The sequence below is a fragment of the Python bivittatus genome, unplaced genomic scaffold, assembly GCF_059951505.1.
Source record: "Python bivittatus isolate LINGU-HERP-01145 unplaced genomic scaffold, Pbiv_v1 ctg000480_np1212, whole genome shotgun sequence".
NCBI classification, from domain to species: Eukaryota; Metazoa; Chordata; class Lepidosauria; order Squamata; family Pythonidae; genus Python; species Python bivittatus.
In genome coordinates, this window is record NW_028277075.1 from 100,681,145 (window position 1) to 100,704,667 (window position 23,523).

Consider the following 23,523-nt stretch of genomic DNA (forward strand, 5'->3'; position numbering starts at 1 on the left):
ATATCAAATTATATTCATCTCTTGGTAGAATGGACCTCACTGAAAAAGGTAAAATTTCCTTCACATCAAGCTCAATTCCTGGCAATTTCATGAATGCATCCATATAGAGTTTTCTTGGCACTTGTGAAAGGAAGGATAAATGGCAACTAAAACACCTATACCCCTTCTTCCCCATTTTTCTTCAGGGACCTGCCCATACTATTTTTCAAAAGCCATTGCTTTAAAAAAAAGGTTCAGCTGAAAAGTGTGGGGTGATGGTAGTTAAAGGAGGAGGAAGAGGAGAAGAAATTAGAAAAAAAAAGCTGAAAGACACAAACAGAGAGAGGTCAGTAACAATGCCTGAAGAAGCAGATGGAATGTCTGAGGAGCGCAGCAGAGAATGTCAGCTATACCCTCTCCAAGTGTCCCAGTGCACTGGAAAATCATAATAGCTTAGGGAGCTAGCAAATTATGAATGACGCAGGAGAGAAGCTTTCTAAAAGCCCAGGCCCAGCCAAGTGTTAGTAGGCAGCCCAGAGCACTGACATCTGGAAGAGCCTAGGATCTGGCAAGTAAAGGTCCTAGATGCTAGCTGCAATGAGGAAGAGAAAAAATAATAAGATATGCTCTTGATGTAAGAAAACGAAAACAAAAACCCTTATGTCATTGAAAAATGAAAATGAATAAATCCTCACTTTTAAGGGAATCTTGTATCTCCCTGCCTCTGATTGATGCTGTCTTCACAAGAACTGACAATGTGGAAGTTTGCCACTATCTTCTTCCAGGATGGTTTTTTAAAAAAACTTCTCAGTCTAGTCAGGTATGTCCCATCCAAGTACTAACCAGGTTTGACCCTGCATCATTTGGGTAGCTCGGGGCTGCCACTTTGCCAGTTCATATTCTCTTTTCTTCTTCCCTCCACCTGGACAAGTAAAACCCCTGAATTGGAGGTTGAAGGGGAAAACCAACTGTTGTGCAGGTGGAAATTTCTTTATGTGTTGTGTGTAAGTCTATTGCTTTATTTCATTTTGTTTTATTACATTTGTATTAAGAATATCACAATTTTCCTCAACAATCCTCATGCAGAAAACTTCATTCAAAATACATTCAGTTATTTGTATGAAAACCCTTAAAAACAGGTTAAGAGAGAGAGGTCAGTCCTTATGTTGGAAAGGATATGGAATTGATACAGTTGAACCGTCTAACATTTTCAGGAAGCCTTGAGTATTACAGTTTTCTTAGAATTAAAAAATACAATTTAGCATTTTTATTTAGAAGTAATTCATATTAATTTGGGTGGATTTACTCCCCAGCCAATTTGGATAGTAACTGCAGTCCAGATATCTGTACATGTGTTTTACAAAATGAATCATGCCGTTTAGAGGAATAGTACTTGGAAGATATAAACATCGGCACAAGAGTCAGGGTCACAGAACTGTTTTCTTACACCTTTTTGTTCTAATTGTTTTCCTTACTACAGTATATTTGTTCATCTTTTCAGGGAAATATTGTAATGCAAGTAATTTTAATTATGTGGGATTTATTTTTATATTCAAATTTAATATAGATTTAACCTGTATTGGCTTGATGCTTGGTAACGTATTTAGCTGAGATGTTGCTGTATTTAGAGGAGGCTTGGTTGCTTAGTTACCTTTTTCTTTTAATGGAAAATCTCCAACAATAAAAATACAACTGTAGTTGCTCAGTATTTGCTAGATCGACAGTGTACCCGGAGATATCCACATTTTCATAGAAAAGTTTTATCTGGAGGCATACTAAATAGCAGTCCAGCGCACATGGTAAAAATGACAAGATTAGAGAAAGGAAGCTTAGGCATAAGCAGAGCAAACAATTTCAGGGGTGAATAAAAATTGTGTGATTTTATTTTTTTTTACCATTTCCCAATCAAAAGGATTTTACTTAAATTAGCCAATAAAGTCATTTGCTAGTCTAGATTATCTTCTAGCTTTATCCTAAGATGTTGCTAATTTATAAGAAACAGATGCAGACAAAATTTAACTTCATTGCATTAGGAATCTGAGTAACTGTTACAAACTGGGGCACTACCTTTGCATGTTTTTATTTGCTATTGAAATAATTTGATGCATTATGATAAAAGAATGGCTGTTCTTATTACAGACTTTTCATGCTGTGTTCTCACTAATACCTTGACATACATGATTAAAACATATTAAAATGATGGATTGCTTCTTTAATAGATCAGAATGATTTCTTAAGCTTATTTATTAATAGTCATTCAATGAGAACATTTATCAAAAGTTATACAAATTACAAATGTTGATTACAGCTGTGATTTACTTAAAATAAAAATCATGGTTTCAACAAGTTTTCCCCTCCCTCTAAACAATGGTCTGTGTCAAATGAGTTTTTGCATATTTATACTAACCATATAAAGGTCAGAGAGTCTAGTCAGCCACTAGATTGAGGCACCAGGCTAGAAACCAGGAGACTGTGAGTTTTAGTCCCACCTTAGGCACGAAGCCACCTGGTTATAGGTAGACTTAATTCACCCAAAACTATAATGGAAGATTAACATTACATAAGATTGCTTATATGTATGTCACTTGCCATGCTGGTATATTCTGAATGTCAGTAGGCTGAATTTACTTATATGTTTAATAAATGCATACTAGAAGACTAATAGTGAACATGAAAGGTACCATCAAATGAGATTCAACTTCTGGTGACTATGGAAAAATGCTTATTATCGTGACAGCATTTTCAAATATCTGAAAGTGGACTGTGCAAAATGTGTAAATGTGAACTATTTCAAATTTGAACTGCCTCATTTTGAATTGTAAATATTTGTTTCAAGTGTGAAATTGGCTGTTTGCAAACAGTTTGGAAGTGTTTTGATCTCATAATGGGGTGTTTGAATTTAAGATTGTTCAGTGAGCAATTTTTGCACATCCCTGAAAGGATCTCACAGAGGAGATATTGAAAACATTTCTGATCAAACTATTTCCTATTGAAATGTTACAGGAAGTCAGATTCTGATTGTACGTTAGAAGAACTTTCTCAATAGTAACAGCAGTTGGACAGTAGAATCAGTTATCAGAGAAATTATGATTTCTTCACTAGATGTGCACAAGGAGAAGCTAGGTACAGGTAGTCCTTATTGAATGACCACTTGTTCAGCAACTGTTCGAAGTTATGATGGCACTAAATGAGGGACTTACGACAGGTCCTTGCGGTTGTGGCTGTCACAGTATCCCTGCAGTCACATGATCATGATTTGGGCACTTGGCAACTGGCTCACAATTATGACATCACAGCATCCCGCGGTCACATGATCACAATTTGCGACCCACACTGCCGGCTTCCAACAAGCAAAGTCAATGGGGAAGCCAGCAGAAGGTCGCAAATGGAAATCACATGACCATGGGACTCTGCATCTGCACAAGATTCACCTAATAACAGCAACTGGGACTGCCGCAACTGTTGTCATAAATCAGTGTGGTCATGTGGTGTTGCACTTTTCGACCACATCATTTAGTGACAGAGTTTCTGGTCCCAATTACTATTAGTAAGCAAGGACTACCTGTAGTTTTCTGTCAGAGATCCTTTAATTTGGATTCCTAGATGGAGCAGGAGGTATGACTAGGTGTTTTAAATGGTCCCTTTCACATAGGATTGTGGTTTTTTTTTCCATTGTGAATAGCTTTTGTTACCAAGAAAATGTGGCTGGAGGCTATGTGGGTTCTTCTCTGGATGGGAGGGAACAACCTCAGACTCAATCTTGTCAAGACCGAGTAGCTGTGGATATTTGGGGCTCCTGGTTCTGGGGACATTCCATTTTTGACAGGGGAGTGGAGTTGTACTTCTCCACTCGAGACTGGTGTACAGTCTCACAGCTTGTGCTGAAAGAGCATCTGGTAGCTGTGGCTAAGTAGGTCTTCACATATATTCATCTAATGCAGTGGTTCTCAAACATTTTGGTCTCAGGAAACCTTTACAATCTTAAAAATTATTTAGGACCCCAAAGACCTTTGGTTTATGTGGGTTATATCTATCAATATATACTGTATTAGAAATTGCAACTGGGAAATTTTAAAATATTTGATTTTGAGGACTCCCTGAAAAGGTCTTGGGGACCCCTGGGGGTCTCCAGACTACATTTTGAGAACCACTGATCTAGTCCATCAGTTGTATCAATTCTTGGATTGGAAGGCCCTTCAGACAGTCACTTATGCCCTAGTTACCTCACAAACAGATACTGCAATGCATTCTGCATGGGACTACTCTTGAAAACTATGAAGAAGCTACAGCTTGTCTATAAAGCGGTGGTGCAGATAATGATGGGCATGCCACACTATACCCATGTGACCTAGAGCTGAACTGGTTACCACTTGGTTTCCAGGTGCAATTCAAGGTGCTGGTTATCACCTATAAAGTGCTTCATAACATAGGCCACAGCTGTTCAAGAGATTGTCTGTCTTCACTTGTTTCTGGCTATCTGGTGAGATCAAGCAGAATGGGTACACTTTGGGTCCCTTCAATAAAACTCTGCCATATGTTGGGATGGAGGAAGTGTGCCTTCTCTGTCACAACACCTGCCCACTGGAACAGCATCTCATACAACTCCAGTCTGATGACATTCAGAAAATAATTGAAAACATGGCTGTTCTCCCAGGGTTTGGAGTAGAGTGCTGGTTAAGCTCCTCTAGGATATTTTATTGTTATATAAAGTTTGCCTTTTTTTAATGTAAGCTGCCTAGTCATCTGGATTGCATTAAATAAATAAATGAACACCAACTTAATTATCTCTGGCTGTGTTAATAATCTAATGATAAAGTAGCTTTAATTAAAAATTATTTTTGAATACCTATTAACACATTTAAGAAATATGATAGATGTTCATCTCTGATGTGCCATATTACAATATTGTGCTTAATTTGATGCTTTAGGGAGAATATATAGTAATCTAAGAAAAATTGCATTTTACTTTTCTTTTTTACTAATCTGATTACATATGTCTTTCTGAATTCTGGCAAGCTACATGGACGCAGTCAATAAATGAGTAATCATGTAAGAGTATTCTAGTCAAATTGTAAGGTGGCTGTACATAAACTGGGACAAGGTAGAAGAAAGTAAGTTTGGACAAGAGACAGCATTACTTAGAGTAACATCATATATGAACACTGGGTTCCCAAGTAAGGTAAAAGAAGCACTACTTGTTTTAGGGATGGGGAGAAATTAATTTGATTGACCTTCTTAAGTCAATTAGTCCAATTTGCATTTCCTAACTAATGTGCAGGTGGAACATTATTTTTTCTCCACATTATGAAATGCGGTTCTTGGCTCAAACTGCATTTGGATAAGCTTATATCAGGGAACACTGATATGAAAATGCAAATGTTTGTGTATATTGCCCTTTTAAAGGATATTTTAATACTTATGACTGAATACATGATAAATTGACTCCCACCAAACATTGTGATTCATCCATTCTTACGTGGACTCATGAGCTGGTTTCTTTTTAGCTATATCTCACTTGCTACCTAATAAACATAGATAAATAGTCATGTACAAATTGTTTCCTTTGTTTCATGTGACAATGTTAAGCCCTGATATTCTTTCAATGTTTTATTTTAACTGCTGCTGGATATAATTTTGAACACAAAAAATCATAAAATGCCCCATTTTGAGTATGAGACTGCTCATTTCACTATGAAACAGGCTGTTTTAAGCATTTTGTATGGGTTTCGCAGTCAAAACATCCCATTTCATACTTGAACCAGCAGTTTCAAAATCAAATGGGATATTTGCACTCAGAAAACATTTGAAAAGCTCTTCCAGTCCTGCAAAGAACAATTACTGAGTGTCTGCTTATTTGCTAAGTAAATTGCAAATAAACACACTGATGGAGTCCAGAAGCAAGGGATATATCTTATTAAATGACTGTATGGGAGCCATACATTTGGATTGTACATGCTAACCAGCCATTATTCATGACTGATACTTCCCTGTACTAATTAGCACAGTCTGATAGGCTGTGCTAATTCAGAAAAGAAAAGAAAACCAGTTATTTCTTTCCATTTTTCTCCAAGTCTTCAGTCAAAAGTCAAACTTTTCAGCTGTGCCCCCTGTGCTTTGGAATAGCCTTCCCTTCTAACCAGGTTAGTATTCTCCTTATTAGCCTACCAGGAGTTGGTAGAAACAGAATTGTTCTGAAAGGCATTTAAAGATTGAGGCATGGCTGTTACCTGTATTCTTATTTTGGGTTATTTTTGTGCTGTATTTTTGCAATGTTATGAAGTCATTTTGTATGGTTTTAATGTGTTTTATATAGTTATGGATATAAACCACTGGGAGTTAGCACAAATTACATTAATGTGTAAATAAATGGCATGCAGCAGTTTCCTTTGTGATTGTTCAAAACTCCTAGAATTTAATGGCATCTGTAAAAATGTCATCCTTCCTCAGTTATTCTTGATCTAGATATATTCCAATGTTCTCTGAACTTCATATGATTTGTGTAAATACATTATTAAGACTTTTCTATTGAAGAAAATAATGAAATCTCAGAATCTGTGATTCCTTTCCTTTCCTCTTCTTTTCTTTCTTTGTTTTTCTTTTTTTCAGTTAGTGTTGCTTTGGTTTCTCCTTTTATCCATACAGTATTTCCTATAATATAGCTTACATTTAAGTTTGTGGTTAAATTTATGAAGTGTAGTGTCTCTCTCTGAAAGCCAGTGTGCTGGCTAAGGTACTAGACTAGGAGCAGGGAGATGTGGCTAGGTGACGTTAGCCAGTCACTCCCTTTCAGCCCTTGATTGGGAAGTCAAACATCTGCCTACCAACCCACACTGTGGGAACAGCATAGTAGAGTATGATTCATAACTTTCAATGAAGTTCCAGCTGATTTTAGATATAGATATTTATTTTTTTACATCTTGGAGGCCTCCAGAGAAGACAAAGAGATGTTTGTGCTGAAGAACTGGGTCTAAGAAAGGCATTTGCCACTGGCAGGCAAGGATGGGTACATTGTATCAAAGCTTGAAAATTAAATGGGAGATATATCAAGCAAATAAAGTATTTTGTGAGACTGTGAGGCTTCATATTTTAAAAGAGTACAATTCCTTCAAATCTTTCAATATGATGAGCTTTGGGGAATGTAGAGATTTTTTAAAAAGTGTTTTGCTATTCAGAGGGAAAAGACCTGGAAGGAAGGGAGATAGCAACTTCTGTAATTTTATGAACAATCATATGCCTGCACTGACAAAATTGCTACCACCTACACAAGATAGGAAATTGCTGATCAGGTGAAAGCAGCTGTAATGTCTAGTCTGTGACTAAAGTAATAGAAATGCCCAACCTACATTCTCTATCACATTAAAATAGTGACTTATTATACTATCTTTAAGAGTGCTTTTTTGTAACAATTTCTAATGGCAGTTTTTCCATAGAAATTTCCCTGGCTTCGGTAGTTCCTTGACTTCTCTTTGTGTGCTTAATTTTTTTCTTCAAATCTAAGGTAACTTTTCTGATGAAAGTTTGGGCCATCAGTTTCTATGAACAAATTTGTATTTCTTATTGCTGCTTTCCCAAAGAATGGATTCTTGTAGCCAAAGCCTGGATGCAAGATGAATAACGGAAGAATCAGTTGCAGAATTTATACATTGTGTTTAATCATACTGTTGTTGGTTGAGCTTTTTGCTTAGCCTGATATTGTACTGCAACCATTGTGGTTTGTTTAACAAAATATGGTTGAAAAAAAGCATGATATAGTATGTCATAGTCAAGCCAGCATATTGTGGACATAGAAGTGATGTAATTTGATTTACTTATTTATTGCAGTAATTTGATATTGCCCAATCTCAAGATTCCAGATAGTAAATAATATAAATATAAAAGGTATCTGTGATGGAATGGAATTATGAAGGCCAGACTCAAGGAGAAAAACATTTTCTTTCATCTCCTGAGGCAAGAGGGAGAGATAAGAGGATGAGACTGGCACCTCCCTGAGGAATTCACTATGTTGTGGCTGGCATTACTTGGGAGCTGGGATTTCAGTTTGGGAAGATTCTTGCTAGAGGTTGTAGCTAATAAACATTGCTGGACTGAATTTACATGGTCTCTTGGAGTTCCTTGGGCTAGGCCTGATACACGGGCAGTTATGTGTGTTCCTAGAAGAGCACATATTACACCTCTGCTCTGCGAGCTGTATTGGCTGCCAGTCTTGACTCTCTCCCCAGTTGTCAGGCCTAGCCCAAGGAACTCCAAGAGCAATGTTTATTTTGTCTCTCCCTCACGCGTGAGGAGAAAATGTTTTTCTCCCTGAGTCTGGCCTTCATAATTCCATTCCATCACAGTATCCAACAATTTCCTCAATTAAAACTCAATTTAAAAACTTGCACTGCAATAATGATTACAATGATGGCCTCTAATACACCAAGTTTAAGCATCAAATGCCTGTTTTAAAGATAACAGTTTTTAACATTTTCTTGAATGCCAGAACCAAGAGAGCCAGGCGCCCCTATGGGGGCAGTGTATTTCATAGTATGGGGGCAATCACTGAGAAGGCCTGCTTTCCAGTTCATACTTATCTCACCTCCTGCAAGGATGGGACCTTGAATAGACCCTCTCTAGATATCCTCATAGCATGGTTAGGATCATGTTGGATAAGAGAGTTCCTTATGTAATCAAATACTACTCTGTATAGGTATTTACAGGTGATAATCAAGAATTGAGAAGGAAGTGAAGAACTGGCAAGTGAGTAAAGTAAAATGTATAGGGAGGAGAAGCACATGAGTCATAAGATCAGAGCATGTATCTCAGATATTTGATCTTACAAAGCATATTTTGGATAGTTTGTAATAGTATTTGGAGAAGGTGGGGCTCTTATTGTCTAAAACTTTCTAGCCAGGAGATAGTTAAGCTTGCTCTGCAATCTCCCTTGGTCTTGAAGAAGCAAAGAAGACCTTCTGAAAAGAAAGACACCAAGGGTAAAACTGTTGATGTGGCTGCAAGTAGGCAATCCATTCCTAGGTGGTCACTAAAGTCAGCCACTAAACAGACCCAGTCTTTGGTACTGGGCCTTTGTGGAACTAAGGTCTGAAGGAATTTACTATTCTTGTTGGTTGCACAGACAGCCAGATGTTTAGACTGGATTTGGCATGTTTATCCACCTGTCGAGTCCTTCCCAAGGATGTTGTTGTTTGATGCTATTAAAGGTATTGTCACAGGATATAAGCTGTTCCAAGTAAAGCTGCCTTTTGCAATTGACTGATGGTGATTTTGTCAATGCCAATGGTCTTCAAGTGGTACTCCAGATGGTTTGGGATTGCACCCAAGGCACTTATTACTATTGGTACTATCTTTGCTTTCTTTTCCCACACTCATTCTATTTGCAGATATTTATATTTTGTGATTTTCTCCAGTTCCTTCTCTTCTATTCTGCTGTCTCCAGGTATTGCAGTGTCTGTTTCTTCAGCTTCTTTGCAGAGGTGGCATTTGCTGCCTGTTGTTGTCTTCTCAATTCTGGCTTGATATGCATTTGTTCTTAAGGCTTGGTCTTGTGCACCCAGAATTAACGCTTCTGTCTCTTTCTTCAACTTTCCTGCTCTTAGCCATTGCCAGGCCTTGTTATTATCTGTTTTGTCTGTTAGTTTTTTGTGTACTGGCCATGTAATCCTCCCCCACTCCTCTTCTTCTCCTCTTCCTCCCCCTCCTCCTTCTTCTTCTCCCCCCCCCCCAATGACTCAGTAAGGTCTACCAGTTTTAATGTTAGTGAGTTGACACTGGATATAAGGATGTACCCATGCTCTCCCATTGCAGAGAAGTATTGAGAGATTGGTGATTCCAGTACTGGTGAGAACAGAAGATTTGCTGCTAGAAAATGAGCAAACCATTGTAGAGGAAAGCTAACAAACAAGTTAGTAGATTATTTCCCTTTTGGCTGCCCTGGCAGCTCTTAGAATTCAGAGAGGAACTACAATTACCTACAGAACCTAGACTTGCTGATCTGTAATGCTAGTTGGCTCAAAATAAAAGCAGAATCATCCATGATTTGATAACATATGAAGAAGCTGAAATGTGGTGTATAACTGAAATCTGACAGGAACAGGCTGTGTGGGCCTACATTCTTCTACCAGGATTCTCTATTATGGCAACTAAGGGACTTGGATGGGGTGATGGGGTAACCCTGGTTTATAAGTACTGTATCTTACCTTTTGCCAAGATACCTGTCAAAGAACTGACTTAAATTGAATGTGTGTATGGAGGCTCAGGATAATTTCAGGATTTAATTAACATACTTAATTAGCATGTTCTATTGACTAGTAAAGTCTTTAAGAGAACTGACAGAGTTAAGTGCAGAATGGGTATTGGAATTACTCAGACTTTTTGGTGGTGGATTATTTTAATGTTCACTTTGGGCAGATGTATCTGGTGTAGTCTGTGACAACTATTACCATATTCTAGTTAGTACCGGAAACAACAACCTCTGTGTTGACACCGGAGACAACAACCTCTGTGTTGACACATACTGAATTGCTCTTTCACTCAGTCAGGATGTTATGTGCATGGGGGTCCATATAGTTTGCCATTGTTATGAATAGATCACTTCCTGATTAAGGTTGAGAATACTGAAAAGCTGCTTGGGGTGGTACAGCATGTTATCTGTTCTTTGGATCCCTGCCCAATAAGGCTGATTCATCATATAGGGAGTTATTGGAATTGGCCAGTTTATCATTAAGGCCTCTCTGAGGGAGACCAGAGTGCTATCTTATTTAAAGGAGGTAAAACTTTAAACTCTTTTTAAGAGGCCTATCCTGGATTCCTTATTGACAGATTATTTGTAGGCCGTTCTCCAAATTGCATTAACTAGAAACTGTTACTTAGAGAGCGGTGGGCAGTCAGTAGTTTTGGAGGAAACAGATTATCTAAACCATTGGTTCTCAACGGGGGCGGTGGGAGGATGCTGAGGGGCGGTGAACTTGTTTTGGGCAGTAGAGGGGCGATGAGCATGTTTTGGTATTTGAACTTAATTTTAAAACTCCCCAAAAAATGTATTAAATCGATTATCCGGTTTACACCATTTGTACCAGCAATAAAATGAACTTACACGACGGCTGCCCTCACGCACTTCTAAGAATGGTGAGACGAATTTGTATTCTAGGTAGGATGACCTTGAAGAACTCGACACTACGATTCTTCTCCGATCCCAACCAGCACAGCGCATGTGTCAGCTGTTTTCCCATGCGATTAATCGCAGCGCGTGCGTCAGCTGTCTTCCCGCGTGATTAATCGCAGTGCGTGCGTTGAGCGTCCTTTCAATATGAATGTTTGATTTGACCTGTGTTTCTTGAGTTGCTTTTCGTTCGCTTCATTTTTTTTGCATTAGTCATTTTAATTTTAATAAAAGGAATGCAATTACCTTCCAGGGCAAAAGTATCGAGTTAAATCGAACAAATTTGGTGTGTAAGTCTACTGAAAAAAATTACTTAAAATTTTTGCCTTTTATAATTCAGTAACTCCCCCCCCCCCCAAAGGGTGGCGTTGAAAAATTTTCCACTCCTTAGGGGGGCGGCAGCTTCAAAAAGGTTGAGAATCACTCATCTAAACCCTTTTCAAACTGGCTTTAGAGTAGGCTATTGGGTTGAGATGGCCTTGGTTGGCCTGTTAGCTGACCTTCACCAAGAAATTGACAGAAAAAATATGACTATTTTAATTGTTTGGAATCTCGGTGGATTTCAATGCAGTTGACCATGATAATCTTTTGGATTGCTTGAGAGATTTGGGGAAGGGGTCATTGCACTGTACTCATTTTTCCTGAGTAGATTTCCAGTTGTTGGTAGTTAGTAACAGTTGCTCCTCAGAACAGGAACTATTATTTGGAATGTTTTAGGGCTCCAATATTTTTAAATCACTGGATTTAATATCAGGATTTTTTTTATGTTGAGTGTTACCAATATCCTGGCAATACTCAATTCTACAGGTAATCCTCAGGTTACAACCACTCCTTCACTGACTGTTCAAAGTTACGATGGTGTTGAATGAGGGGGACTTAGGGTGGGTCCACAAAGCTATGTCCATTGCAGCATCCCCACAGTCATGTGATCACAAGTCAGGTACTTGGCAACCAGTTTGCAATTATGACAATTGCAGCATCCTGCGGTCATGTGATTGACATTCATAATCTTCCCTGCTGCCTTCTCACAAGCAAAGTCAATGGGGAAGCTGGCAGGAGGCCACAAGTCCCTCCCACTCTTGCTGCTTTTTCATCTGCCCATGGCACCCACACATCTGCCTGCTCTCCATAACACCTGCCCACAACACCCACCCAACTGCCCATAGCTGTCGCATGAGGTGCTAGGTTAATGACCTGCACAGTCCTGAGGTTACAATGGGAACCTGGACTGCTGGGATTGTCACTAAACAATGCAGTCACATGACATCACGCTTTACAACTGCATCACCTGGCGATAGAAATTCTGGTCTCAATTGCCAACATAACCTGAGGACTACCTGTATCTTTACCACATTGTTCTCAAATAACGGCATCATCTCCCTTGCCTTATTTTAAAAACTTATTTTTTCTTGCAGGCCCTGGGCTGCTTATTTGGATGGTGAAATCCTTTAGATTGCTTTTGCCTGTGTAAGGGTATTTTGATCCTTTTGTGTGCTATCATTTTATGTTAATTGTTTTTGTTTTTAACACTGCTGCTGAGAGTCATTTTTAAATTGGGCAGCCTTAAAAGTTCAGTCAATCAATGCCTGTCTAAAGGCAGTAGTGGGCTAGAAAAGGGTATAAATTTAAATTGAATCCAAGCAAGAAGGAGTTGCTCGTTATGAGGGCTGATGATTTGGAGAATAGGATGGAGTCTCCTTTTCTGGTTGTGGTTACAGATACAGAAGAGAAATACACTTTGGAAGCACTCTTGAATTACGTTCTTACCCTACTGAGGCTATTTCTAGAAGAGCATTTTATCAGCTGTTGCTAATATAATAGATCTATTCACCTGTTGAAAAATACAACCTCAAAGCAGCAGTGCATCAGCTGGTAACCTCTAGGCTTGTTTGGAATGAAGCTGATGTAGCAAGGACTAGTAGTTCCCAGACTAGAGATGTCAACAGATCTCAGCTGCTTTCTGTGAACTTGAAGAAAATGACAAAATATCGAAAATTGCAAATCCTGAAATAGCAACTGGTATATATGTATATGTACACATATGCCTTCACATTTGATTGCTGTATATAATGGTAGTCAGACCTCATGTTGCTGTTGGCTTCATTCTTGCCTGCAATAAAGCCATCTAGCTAAGTCAACTTTTCTGGCAGTCTACCACTAAATAAGCAAATTCCAGAGAGGTTGAAAATCTGGAGAGCCAAATATACAGCTCTTTACATAATAGCACAAATGGCCCACATCCTATCCTAATGCTACAGCAAGGGAGTCTGCGGCATAGGACTACAAATAGACAGTGATTACTGATCTTGTTGCTACCCTGTAAATCATTGATCAAGCTGCCAATACCTTGCTCCAGTACTAGAATGAAGTTGCAACCCAAATGGACCAATTAGCCCAGGCAATGAACTAGGTAATGCTGCAAGTGGGACAGTCTGCCACAACAGGATGTCCTTTATCATTCCTAGTCCCCCAGCCACCATTACTGGAATAACTGCAACACCCACTACAGATAGTCCTTGCTTAATGACCACAACAGGGACTGGAAAATCTGTTGTTAAATGGGCAGTCATTAAGTGAGTCACCATGTGACTAGACCCGATTTATGATGATTTTTACAGCAGTCATTAAGCAAACCATGTGGTTGTTAAGCGAATCCAGCTTCCCCAATTGACTTTTTTTTTGCAGGAATTCACTTAAAGACCATGTGATTCGCTTAATGACCACCTGATTCGCTTAACGACCAAGTGATTCGCTTAACAACTGTTGTAAAAAAGGTCGCAAATCATGATCAAGTGACGGTGAGGGTGGTGCGATGGTCATAAGTGCGAGTACAGGTCATAAAGCTATTGTAACTTCGAATCATCTTAAATGAACAGTCATTAAGTGAAGACTATCTCTAGTACCAAATATCCAACTTTCTGCCTAATAAAGTAATAGAAATTCAAGCAAATGATTCCCATTCTTGTCATACTGGGCTGAGTTAAGTGGTACTTCTACTTACGAACTTAATCCGTTCCGTGACTCTGATCGCAAGTTGAGTTGGTCGCAAGTCGAAGTAAATTTTCCCATAAGGTTCAATGTAATTACCGTTAATCCGTTCAGGCGTCCGCAGACCGTGCATCAGGGGCGGAAAAACGGCCATTGACCACGCGGCAGGGCGGAAAAATGGCCGCGGACCATGTGTCAGGGGCAGAAAAATGGCCGCGGACCATGTGGAACGGGCAGAAAAATGGCCGTGGAACATGTGGAACAGGTGGAAAATGGCCGCGGACCACGTGGAACGGGCGGAAAAATGGCCGCGGACCACGTGGAACAGGTGGAAAATGGCCACGGACCATGTGGAATGGGCGGGAAAATGGCTGCGGACCACGTGGAACGGGCGGAAAATGGCCATGGACCATGCGGCAGGGCAGAAAAACGGCCGCGGAGCATGTGGAATGGGTGAGAAATGGCCACGGACCACGTGGAACGGGTGGGGAAATGGCCACGGACCACGTGGAACGGGCGGAAAAAGGCCACGGACCATGTGGAACGGGCGGGAAAAGGCCATGGACCATGTGGAACGGGCGGAAAAATGGCTGCGGACCATGTGGAACGGGCGGAAAATGGCCATGGACCACGCGGCAGGGCGGAAAAACGGCCGCAGAACATGTGGAATGGGTGAGAAATGGCCACGGACCACGTGGAACGGGCGGGAAAATGGCCACGGACCACATGGAACAGGCGGGGAAAGGCCACGGACCACGTGGAACGGGCGGAAAATGGCCGCAGATCCGGTTCGTAAGTCGAGGCGAGTTCGTAAGTAGAGGTAAATTTTTGGGGCCGGAGCTGGTCGTATCTCGAAATTTTCGTAAGTAGGGGCGTTTGTAAGTAGAGGTACCACTGTAATTGGGAAATTTCAGTGAGTTCCACATGTAACTTGTAGCTTGGTTACTGAGATTACACAGAGACTATAGTATTCATGTTCTTAAACAGTTACTCAGAATTCTGATTACTGCCTTTATAGTCCCAAATAGCTTATTATCTGATTTAAGAGAAACCCCTCTGAATGTGATCTCACTACAGGTACTCCTTGCTTAACGACAGTAATTGGGACTGGAATTTACATTGCTAAGCAATGTGGTCTGCTAGGACTGGGCTTACTCACTCATCACCTCTAGGTTGCAAAACAAAGTTTTTCCAATATATCAGAGGTTTATCTGTATTAGAAACCTTCAAGAGAGTCATGAAAGTCTATAATTTCATCCTTGTTTTTCATAATATTTAATAAATTGTTTTCATATAAGTTTAATGCTTATTTTGTTTTAGTGTATTTAAATTATTTTCATTTTAATATCAATTACTTTTTAGGAAGGTTAGTAGAGAAATGAAATATTATAAATATAATCATCATATTCCCACCTGAATTCTTATGTAAAGTGGATTTTTAGCATCTGAACCCATAGGTGGTGGTCGTGGTGGTGGTTATTAGATTTTTATTCCACCCATATGTATGTATGTATGTATGTGTTGGTCACCTCAAGGCAGCAAACATACCTAATACTTCTGCCTCCTATTTCCTCCATAACAGCAACCCTGTGAAGTAGGTTGGGCTATTTGATCATCTCTATTTGAGTTAATAGCGGATGTATGCATGTATTTGTTTTTTGCCCAACACTTCGGTTTCATTTGATATGAATTTGGGCTAATATAGTTCTGTGAATTTTCCTTCTTCAGATTTTCGGAATGTTTGCATAACATTACCACTTAATTATTATCGGAGCTTACCTAGGTTTTGTTAATGTAGCTGCTCAGAGTTGTAATAACTATATAGGCAAACAATAAAGCACACACATTTTTTTCAAAGTATTTAACTAGTTATTATGTTTTCATTCTTTGCTTTCTTTCATCTTGTTTATCTTCCAGACCCAACAAGCTGCACTATACTTTTAGTGGAATAGTGCCATTATTAAAACCTACAGATGAATGGATGACTGTCAGTGCATAGTTTTAATTTGTTGCTAAACCTATATTTAGAACACACCATAGTAAGAACTGGTAAAATACTCATCTGAGCGTGAATATAAAATATTTTAATATGTACATCCCAAATACAGAATCCTCTTTCATCATGCTTAGCATTCTAGTAAAGACTGTCATCTACCTTAAAGCACGTCTAATGTTTATGCCTTTTTTCATACAAATAAGCATCCTGATTCTGTTTCATTGCTATAAATCACAGCTTATGGTGATATATTATTAGTATTTACTTTTTAAACTTAAATTTAGCAGTGTCGTATTCATTTCATTTATTGCATATATATGTTGGCACCATAAATCATTTAAGCATTAAAAAAGAAAATTAATTTTAAAAAACAGGTTATAATTATCACACGTCAGTTCGCCCACTAATGTTATGTGGAATTTTAAAGATATATCTTAGCAATATGGGGATTGATGTACCTTAGAGCATACAATGTTTTATATTAACTTTTACCAGGAAACTTATTTTCTCTTCTGTGTTTGTGTGATAGTTGGAAATATGGTGAAAATTAACTTTTAGATCATTCTGCTGAAATACTTATTAAAAAATTATATGCTACAAGGACAGAAACACATTATCCATACCCACTATTTTTTGGATTACATCTTAATGCTCTTCAGTGCTTGCTAATAGAAGCTTCTGATATTGAAATAATTTAATCGCCAAGATGGATTATTAATTGGAGCTGTGTAAAATATTTGAAAGAGGTCCTTTGCGAATTGGGTGTAGAAGAGCACAGAGATGACCTTGGAGAAGGTATACAGAGACTATTAGCAGAACGTGAGCTCACACCTTTCGCAAAACGTGCGCTCAGCCCAGGAACATAAGAAAGTGTGAGAAACGTTATGTTGCTGCACCTTGACTCTCTTTGGTATAAGAGGGATGCTGTCAGGCTTTCAAGATTCTGGCAGTCTTGAAAAGCCTATGTAACACAGAGTTCCAGTATTTCTTGTTGTGTCTCTTTCCTGACTTGGCCTACCTCAAAGGGCCACAATGTGTTACTGCAAGCGGTGCTCCCCCTCCTCAAAGCATAAAAACAGTTGTATTTTTTGGAAGGCTTGTACTGTTTCTGGGACTGGCAGTGAAACCTAAGAGTTGCGTATGCATGGATGCATGTAGAACACTTTCAAAGCAACCTTGCTCTAATGCTTCAAGGAGAGATCCTTCACTTGTAGTAACTCACTTTGTAAGCACTTGTTTTGAATGCTTTATACAGCTGTTCTGCTTATGTATGTTGTTGATTCTTTTTAAAAAAGGTTGGTTACACTTGGGGTTGCCTGTGCACACTTTAGACTTTGAAGCATGAAACATAACATGAAGAAATATATATGGTGCATTGTTAGCCAACTTTAGGCTGTAATTCTATCCACACTACTAGGATTAAGCATTCTTGAATGTTTGTAAGCATCCATCTTGTTTAATGATTCTACTTTCACTCTGTAGGCAAGAAATAACAATTACAATGGCAGAAGCAAAGAAATTATGAGATCTTATAATAAATACATAAAAGTAGATTCAAAACAATAATATATTTGATGTTATAAATATGCGTACTACCTGATCTACATAGTTGAAGCAAAATTACCTTCAAACATCACAAGAAGATTTTTATTCCAGTAAAGGAGGATAAGGCTCCAACACAGAGAGCTGTTTTTAATTCTTTCATTTGAGTGGGTGGAGTATAAAACTTAAAAAAAACCCAATGATGCAAAATTGCCTCCTTGCACATAACATTGAATTATGGTTTAGTACAGGGATCTGTAACCTTTTGATGGTTGCAAGGCGACACTAATGTTCTTTTTGGGGAGGAGAGCCATCGTGGTCAGAGTGATTATGTAAAGAAACAAAGCCCATAACATATACTTGGGCACAGTCAGGCTCTTCTGTTGTTGTTGTTGTTGTTTTTGGTGGGGGAGACAGTGAGCAATTCCTGTTCTTTAAACTATGTTATCATTTATGCTATTTTGTGTTTCCAGTTTCAACATTGTGTGTTCTGACCAATTTCTGGCAATTGTAATTGAAATGGTTTCTTTCCATTTCATCATAGTTTAAAAGTGTTGTAAAGTTTTCAGTCTGAAAAAAAAAAGGGGGCTTCTTATGATGTTCAATATTTACACAGAGTTGCTCGAGGAGATCATGTGGAGCTTTGGAGTGGGGGAACAATCCAGTCCTACCGTTCAGTTCTAATAAATCATCTGGTATTCTCAACTATTGTTAAGTAAGTTTGATTATGGGGTGGATGAGAGAGAATAAGTTGAAGTTAAATCCAAACAAGGCAGAGGTACTATTGGTGAATAGGAAACAGAGCATGAGGATTTATGTTCAGCCTGTTTATACGGGGGTTCCACTCCCTGAAAGAGCAGATTTGTAGCATGAGAGTGCACCTCAACACTGATTCACAGATGACAGCTATAGCAATTACATGTAGTATAGCAGCCTCTGTGCCTTGGCTACATCTTTCTTAGTTATTATAATGCTCTCTTTGGGGGGTGGTCTTGTTATGTGTCCAGAAGTCGCAAATCTTGGCTGTTCACTGATGCACGATACAGGTATCACATCATATCTGTACTGAGAAATCTGCACTGGTTACATTGCTTATTGAATACAGTACAATATTTGGTCTTGGCATTCATCTTTAACATTCTAAATCACTTAGGATCTGACTATTTGAAGAACATCTCCCATTACCAACCTGTCTAGGTCTCAGAAGAAGGTAGCACTTGGGCAACCTTGTCTGGACTTGGAAGCTAAGGCAGGTTCAGGATGGGTTAGTATTTAAATGAGAGAATACCAGAGCAGCAGGCTGGGCTGGGAAAGTGAGAAACATCCCACATGAAGGCAGTGGGAAACCACCTTTGTATTGCTGCCAGGAAAGCTGTATCCATGAAGTCATCAGGAGTCAAGCTTGAGTTGAAGGAGGACCTTTATCTGGGTGTTTAAATATGAAGGAGAGGCTCTTTTGAGGATGCCTCAGCTGTCAGGGACTCACTTGTCAGGCACAGGGGAGGTGGCTTTCTCCTGCCTCTCTCTTACCTGTGGAATATGCTCCTTTGCAGTTGTGTTTGGCCTCTAGTCTTTTAGCATTTAAAAATTTCTCTTATCTAGCTTTCAGTGATATCTCTTTCACCAAATTTTAATTGTCAATTAATATTAAAATTAATGTTTATTTTAAATTACTGGATGTTCTTTTTTTTTTTTAATATGTGTACTCTATTAGCTGCCTTGAGTTGCTAAATCTAAAACAAGGTATATGCAACCTGCTGCCTGAAGGTCCCCCAGTTGCCATTTTGTGTTTCCCAGACAATCCACAATATTTTCTGTTAATTTTTTTAAAGATGTGAAATAGGTATATTAATGCTATACAAAATTTAATGCTTCAGTTTTTTCACTTCAGGCACATTGCAAGTCCCCCAAAGCAAAGAATTCTGGTTGGTCTACATCTGTAACCTTTGGAGGACAAAATAATAAATAAAAATAGTTATTTTAATTATTTTTCAAACATGAACTATGGTGGATAAATTGCAATGGCTACATTCACATATTGCTTTAAGCCTTTTTTTTTTAACTTAAGATAAAGGGAGGTAGCCATTATTTATTTAACAATAAACTGCCGTTTGAAATCATAGTGTATCATTGGCTTTCTAATTGTAACTGTGGCATTAGAATGATATGCCAACAGAACTATCCTTATTTGCACTTTCTGGTAATTCCTATTTACCATGATGCAAGCAAAAAACTGCTTAAAATGAAAAAGAACAAATCAGAAATTGGCCAAAAATTCCATAATTTGTTTGCAGGCCTCTGGCCTGTTTCTAAGTTCAACAGATTATGATTACAATGAGCCATGTGTGAATGTAGCCACTGTTTGCATCTATCATTTTTTTTTTAAAAAGTTCTATACAAGAAGCCTGAGTGAGTTATGGAGAAGGTTAATAGAGTGCTATTATAAGGAGTCATAATTGGTGTGAGGAGGACAGGAAAAAAGAAGCTTTTGTTCCTGATTTTTCCCTACTTTGTGAAATGAAATTGAATGGAATTGTATAAACATATTGAATATGACAATATTCTTTGCAAAAAAACATATACAAAGATTCTTTGTATAGCAGGGAGTAAATTGCATATAAACAAAGAGCACTTAATGTGTTCTTTGTGGTTAACTACCGAAATGAAAAGGTTGTTGTACTATATCTCTCTGCTTACACTTAAGCATAAAAAGGATGTGTTGAAACAATAAAAATTTACTGGGATTTGAAAAAGACAATTCTAGTGCACACATCTGTTGGGGTTTCAGAGTGGCTGAAAGATACCTCCTGAAGAATCTGTAAAACCGTTCATAATATAAAGAGAATAATCCTTAATAATTATGTGTGTTTCTAGTTAGCCTGTGTTTTGCTACTGATATTTCAAACTAGGAAAAATTCTAGTATAGTCCATTTCAAAGCAGCCATCTACTAGAAGGCAAACTGTTGAGGCTGTTCCCCACATGCTCTCTAAGATGTTCTGTAATACCCTGGCTTCATTTGTCTTTTTTCTGGACAGATGCACACTTCTAGATAAAGTACTAGATTTCTGCTTAGATTTTTGAATTTTTAAAGAAGTCTCTTTGTAGCCTGTGTGGGGCCAAAAGATATTCTTGAAAATAATTATGATAGAGACTTTTTTTTAATGTTTTATGGAACATTTTTAAAAATTGAGAAAGGAGCCTAAGGGGTGCCAAAGAAATTACCCACAGGTATATTTGCCCATTTGTAAAATACAGACTGATTACCAGATAGCTCTTGCCACTCCTCTGAATTTCTGCATTGGGGAGCAGGAATTATTAAAACATACTGAAGTTTCAGGTAGTTAAAATTGCTAATTTTAAGAATTTCGATAAGGATAACCCTTATTTTATTAATTCAACCAGTAGAGTTTACAGAATGAAATATTATGATAACTAATCAGCTCTTTACTTCACCCTGTAATAACTAAGGCTTTTTAAAATCTCCATCTCATTCAAGCATATCTGTCCTCTGTCCTTTAAGTATCACATTTGCTTAAGGTGAACCAGCACCCCAGTTTTTATATCCTGAGCCTGGCAAGTGACATGGCGGTTGGAAGATAGAGGGGTAGTTTAATTTTGTTGCTCATTTCTTTGTCCTTCGGCCCTCACCCCCACTAACACTGAGGTAGTAAAGGTTAGACTTGGATGGAACTGTTGAATGAATTTATAAGAATAATATTGAATAAAAGTTCGGATGATTCAGTACTGAAATGGAAATAAAACTGTTGTAAAGGAAATTAATAAAATCCAGTTTAAAGCAATATTTCAAGTTCAAGATATCAGTTATTTCTGAAGGCCAGATTTGCTAGTTGTTTCTAATAATGGTATGCTGTTGGTTCCTCGCTCTGTTAACTGTTAAACTCATTCAAGTCAGTTTGGGAATCCTTTGCTCTTTGAAAATATTAGCTCATTACCAGTTAAAAGGTAGATAGCTTAACTACATTTAAGCTAATAATTTTATATAACAGAAATGCTGCAAATACACATTGTGTATTTTATCTAGACTTGTTACAAGCTATGTAACTTTGCTGGAAAAAGTGGAAAAGAGCTATGCTATATTTTTCGAAGGAAATGATACCAAATAGATGGAGTTCTGACATTTGGAGGTTATATAGCTTGCAAGATATGTTAAAGAGAGATAGTTAAAAGTATCTTGCAAGCATGTAAATCACCACTTGTTTCCAAAATTGGAAGTAAAAAAATCTCTTGATACCAGTAGCTAGGAAACAAGGAACTTGTATCTTGCTTATGGACTTCTGGTTGATCTTTCCACATGGACTTTTTGGTTGATCCAAGGAACTCCTTCAGGCAATGAAGTCTTTTAAAATAGAAATAGTTTATTCTAGTGTCGTCTTAGGCCAGAGATAAGCTAGTGGGATATGTGGAGTTGGTGTGTCAGCATTAGCTATGTTTACAAAATTTGTGTCTTGCAGGACACATTCACTTGCTAGCAATTGAAAATTGATCAGCCAACCAAAACTGATATCTCAAGTAAAATGCAGATATGAAAAATCATTCCAATCTAAGGCAAGCATAGACATTTTCCTCTTCCTATTTCTGATGTCTTGCTTAATAAATCTTAAGAAATGGAAAAAAGCAATTTGAAAACTTATTTTTAATTCAGAGCAATCCTATGTCCCTTTTTTAAAAATTCTTTTTAGTGTTTTTATTTTTTATTTATTTTTAAAGAGTTTGAAATGATCATAAAATTTGAAATTCATTGTTTTGTTAATTAATTAAATGTATAGAACAAAGTTTGTTAAAACAAAGTTATTTCTTAAGAAATAACTAGAAATCTCTGTAAAACTCTAAACATAATATTAATATTGATATCACCACTATTTATAATTATTTAAAAGGAAAAGAAGAGAAAGAAAAAAGAAAGATTTTTTAAAATGAAAAAAGAGAAAAATGAATAAAAGCAGTATTAAGAAACTACATAATTTTAAATTCCCTCCCATTGCATATTTGTGTCTACTTCCTTGTAACTTCTTTCTTTTGGTGTGGTTGCATTAATTATATGCATAATGAAAATTATGGGCATTTTGTTTTTTAAGGCAGGAAGGTACTAGCACCCTGTAGGAAGTGTGTATGAAGACCACCTATCTGATCATGCATACGAAGGAATGTAATGCCACTTGTTCAGATAGAAGCAGCAGGTAGCATAATTGAATCATTGTGATTACCTGAGGCTATCAAAGGGTGAAAAGTCTAATGTTTTAACATATGGGTATATCTGGTGAAAATTATACCAGTTATATGGTAGCTATCCAGCAAAATTACAGCAAACACTTAAATTTAAATTTAAACACTCTACTGTAAATTCCTTAGATCTAGGACTATAGAGTATTGAAGATACCTTAATCTGTTTTAAAACAGAGATATACATAGACTACTGTTTTCTTGTAAGTCAGAATTTGACAACTTTTTGGTGGCCAAAGGGTGCATTTTGAGGAGCAGGCAAGAACCTCAAAATGGGTAGGGTCACATTATACATGTTTGTAGGAGAGGGAGTTTGATTTTTTTCCTTGTTTTTTTATCTATTACATGCCTATTTTAGGACATATATTACAGCTTTCATATGTTTTCCAACTCACAATAGCAGGATACTATGCTGTTACTTTTCAGTGGTCAAGATGAGAAGAAAGCTGCAGCCGAAGGACCACAGGTACTCTTCTGTCACTTTGTTTTCTAGCCATTATTGTAAGGCGGAAAAGTATGAAGTTCTTTTCTTTCATGTCATACTGCTTCACATTTGTGAAATGTTACGGAATATTTTTAGCACAGCAAAGGTAGCATGTCAATTGAATCCATAAACATCAG

At 37.8% G+C, this 23,523-nt stretch overlaps 1 protein-coding gene across 6 annotated transcripts in view; it reads left to right on the forward strand.

Moving 5' to 3' along the window:
• PKP4 (plakophilin 4) overlaps positions 1–23,523 on the forward strand; it is a 146,399-nt gene that overhangs the window by 13,676 nt on the left and 109,200 nt on the right. The window contains exon 2 of one of the 6 annotated variants that reach the window (XM_088146585.1): positions 23,329–23,368. The exons of the other annotated variants lie outside the window; for them this stretch is intronic. The gene's annotated coding sequence lies outside the window, so the exon portion shown is untranslated. The remainder of the gene's footprint in view (positions 1–23,328; positions 23,369–23,523) is intronic. 6 annotated transcript variants of the gene reach the window in all.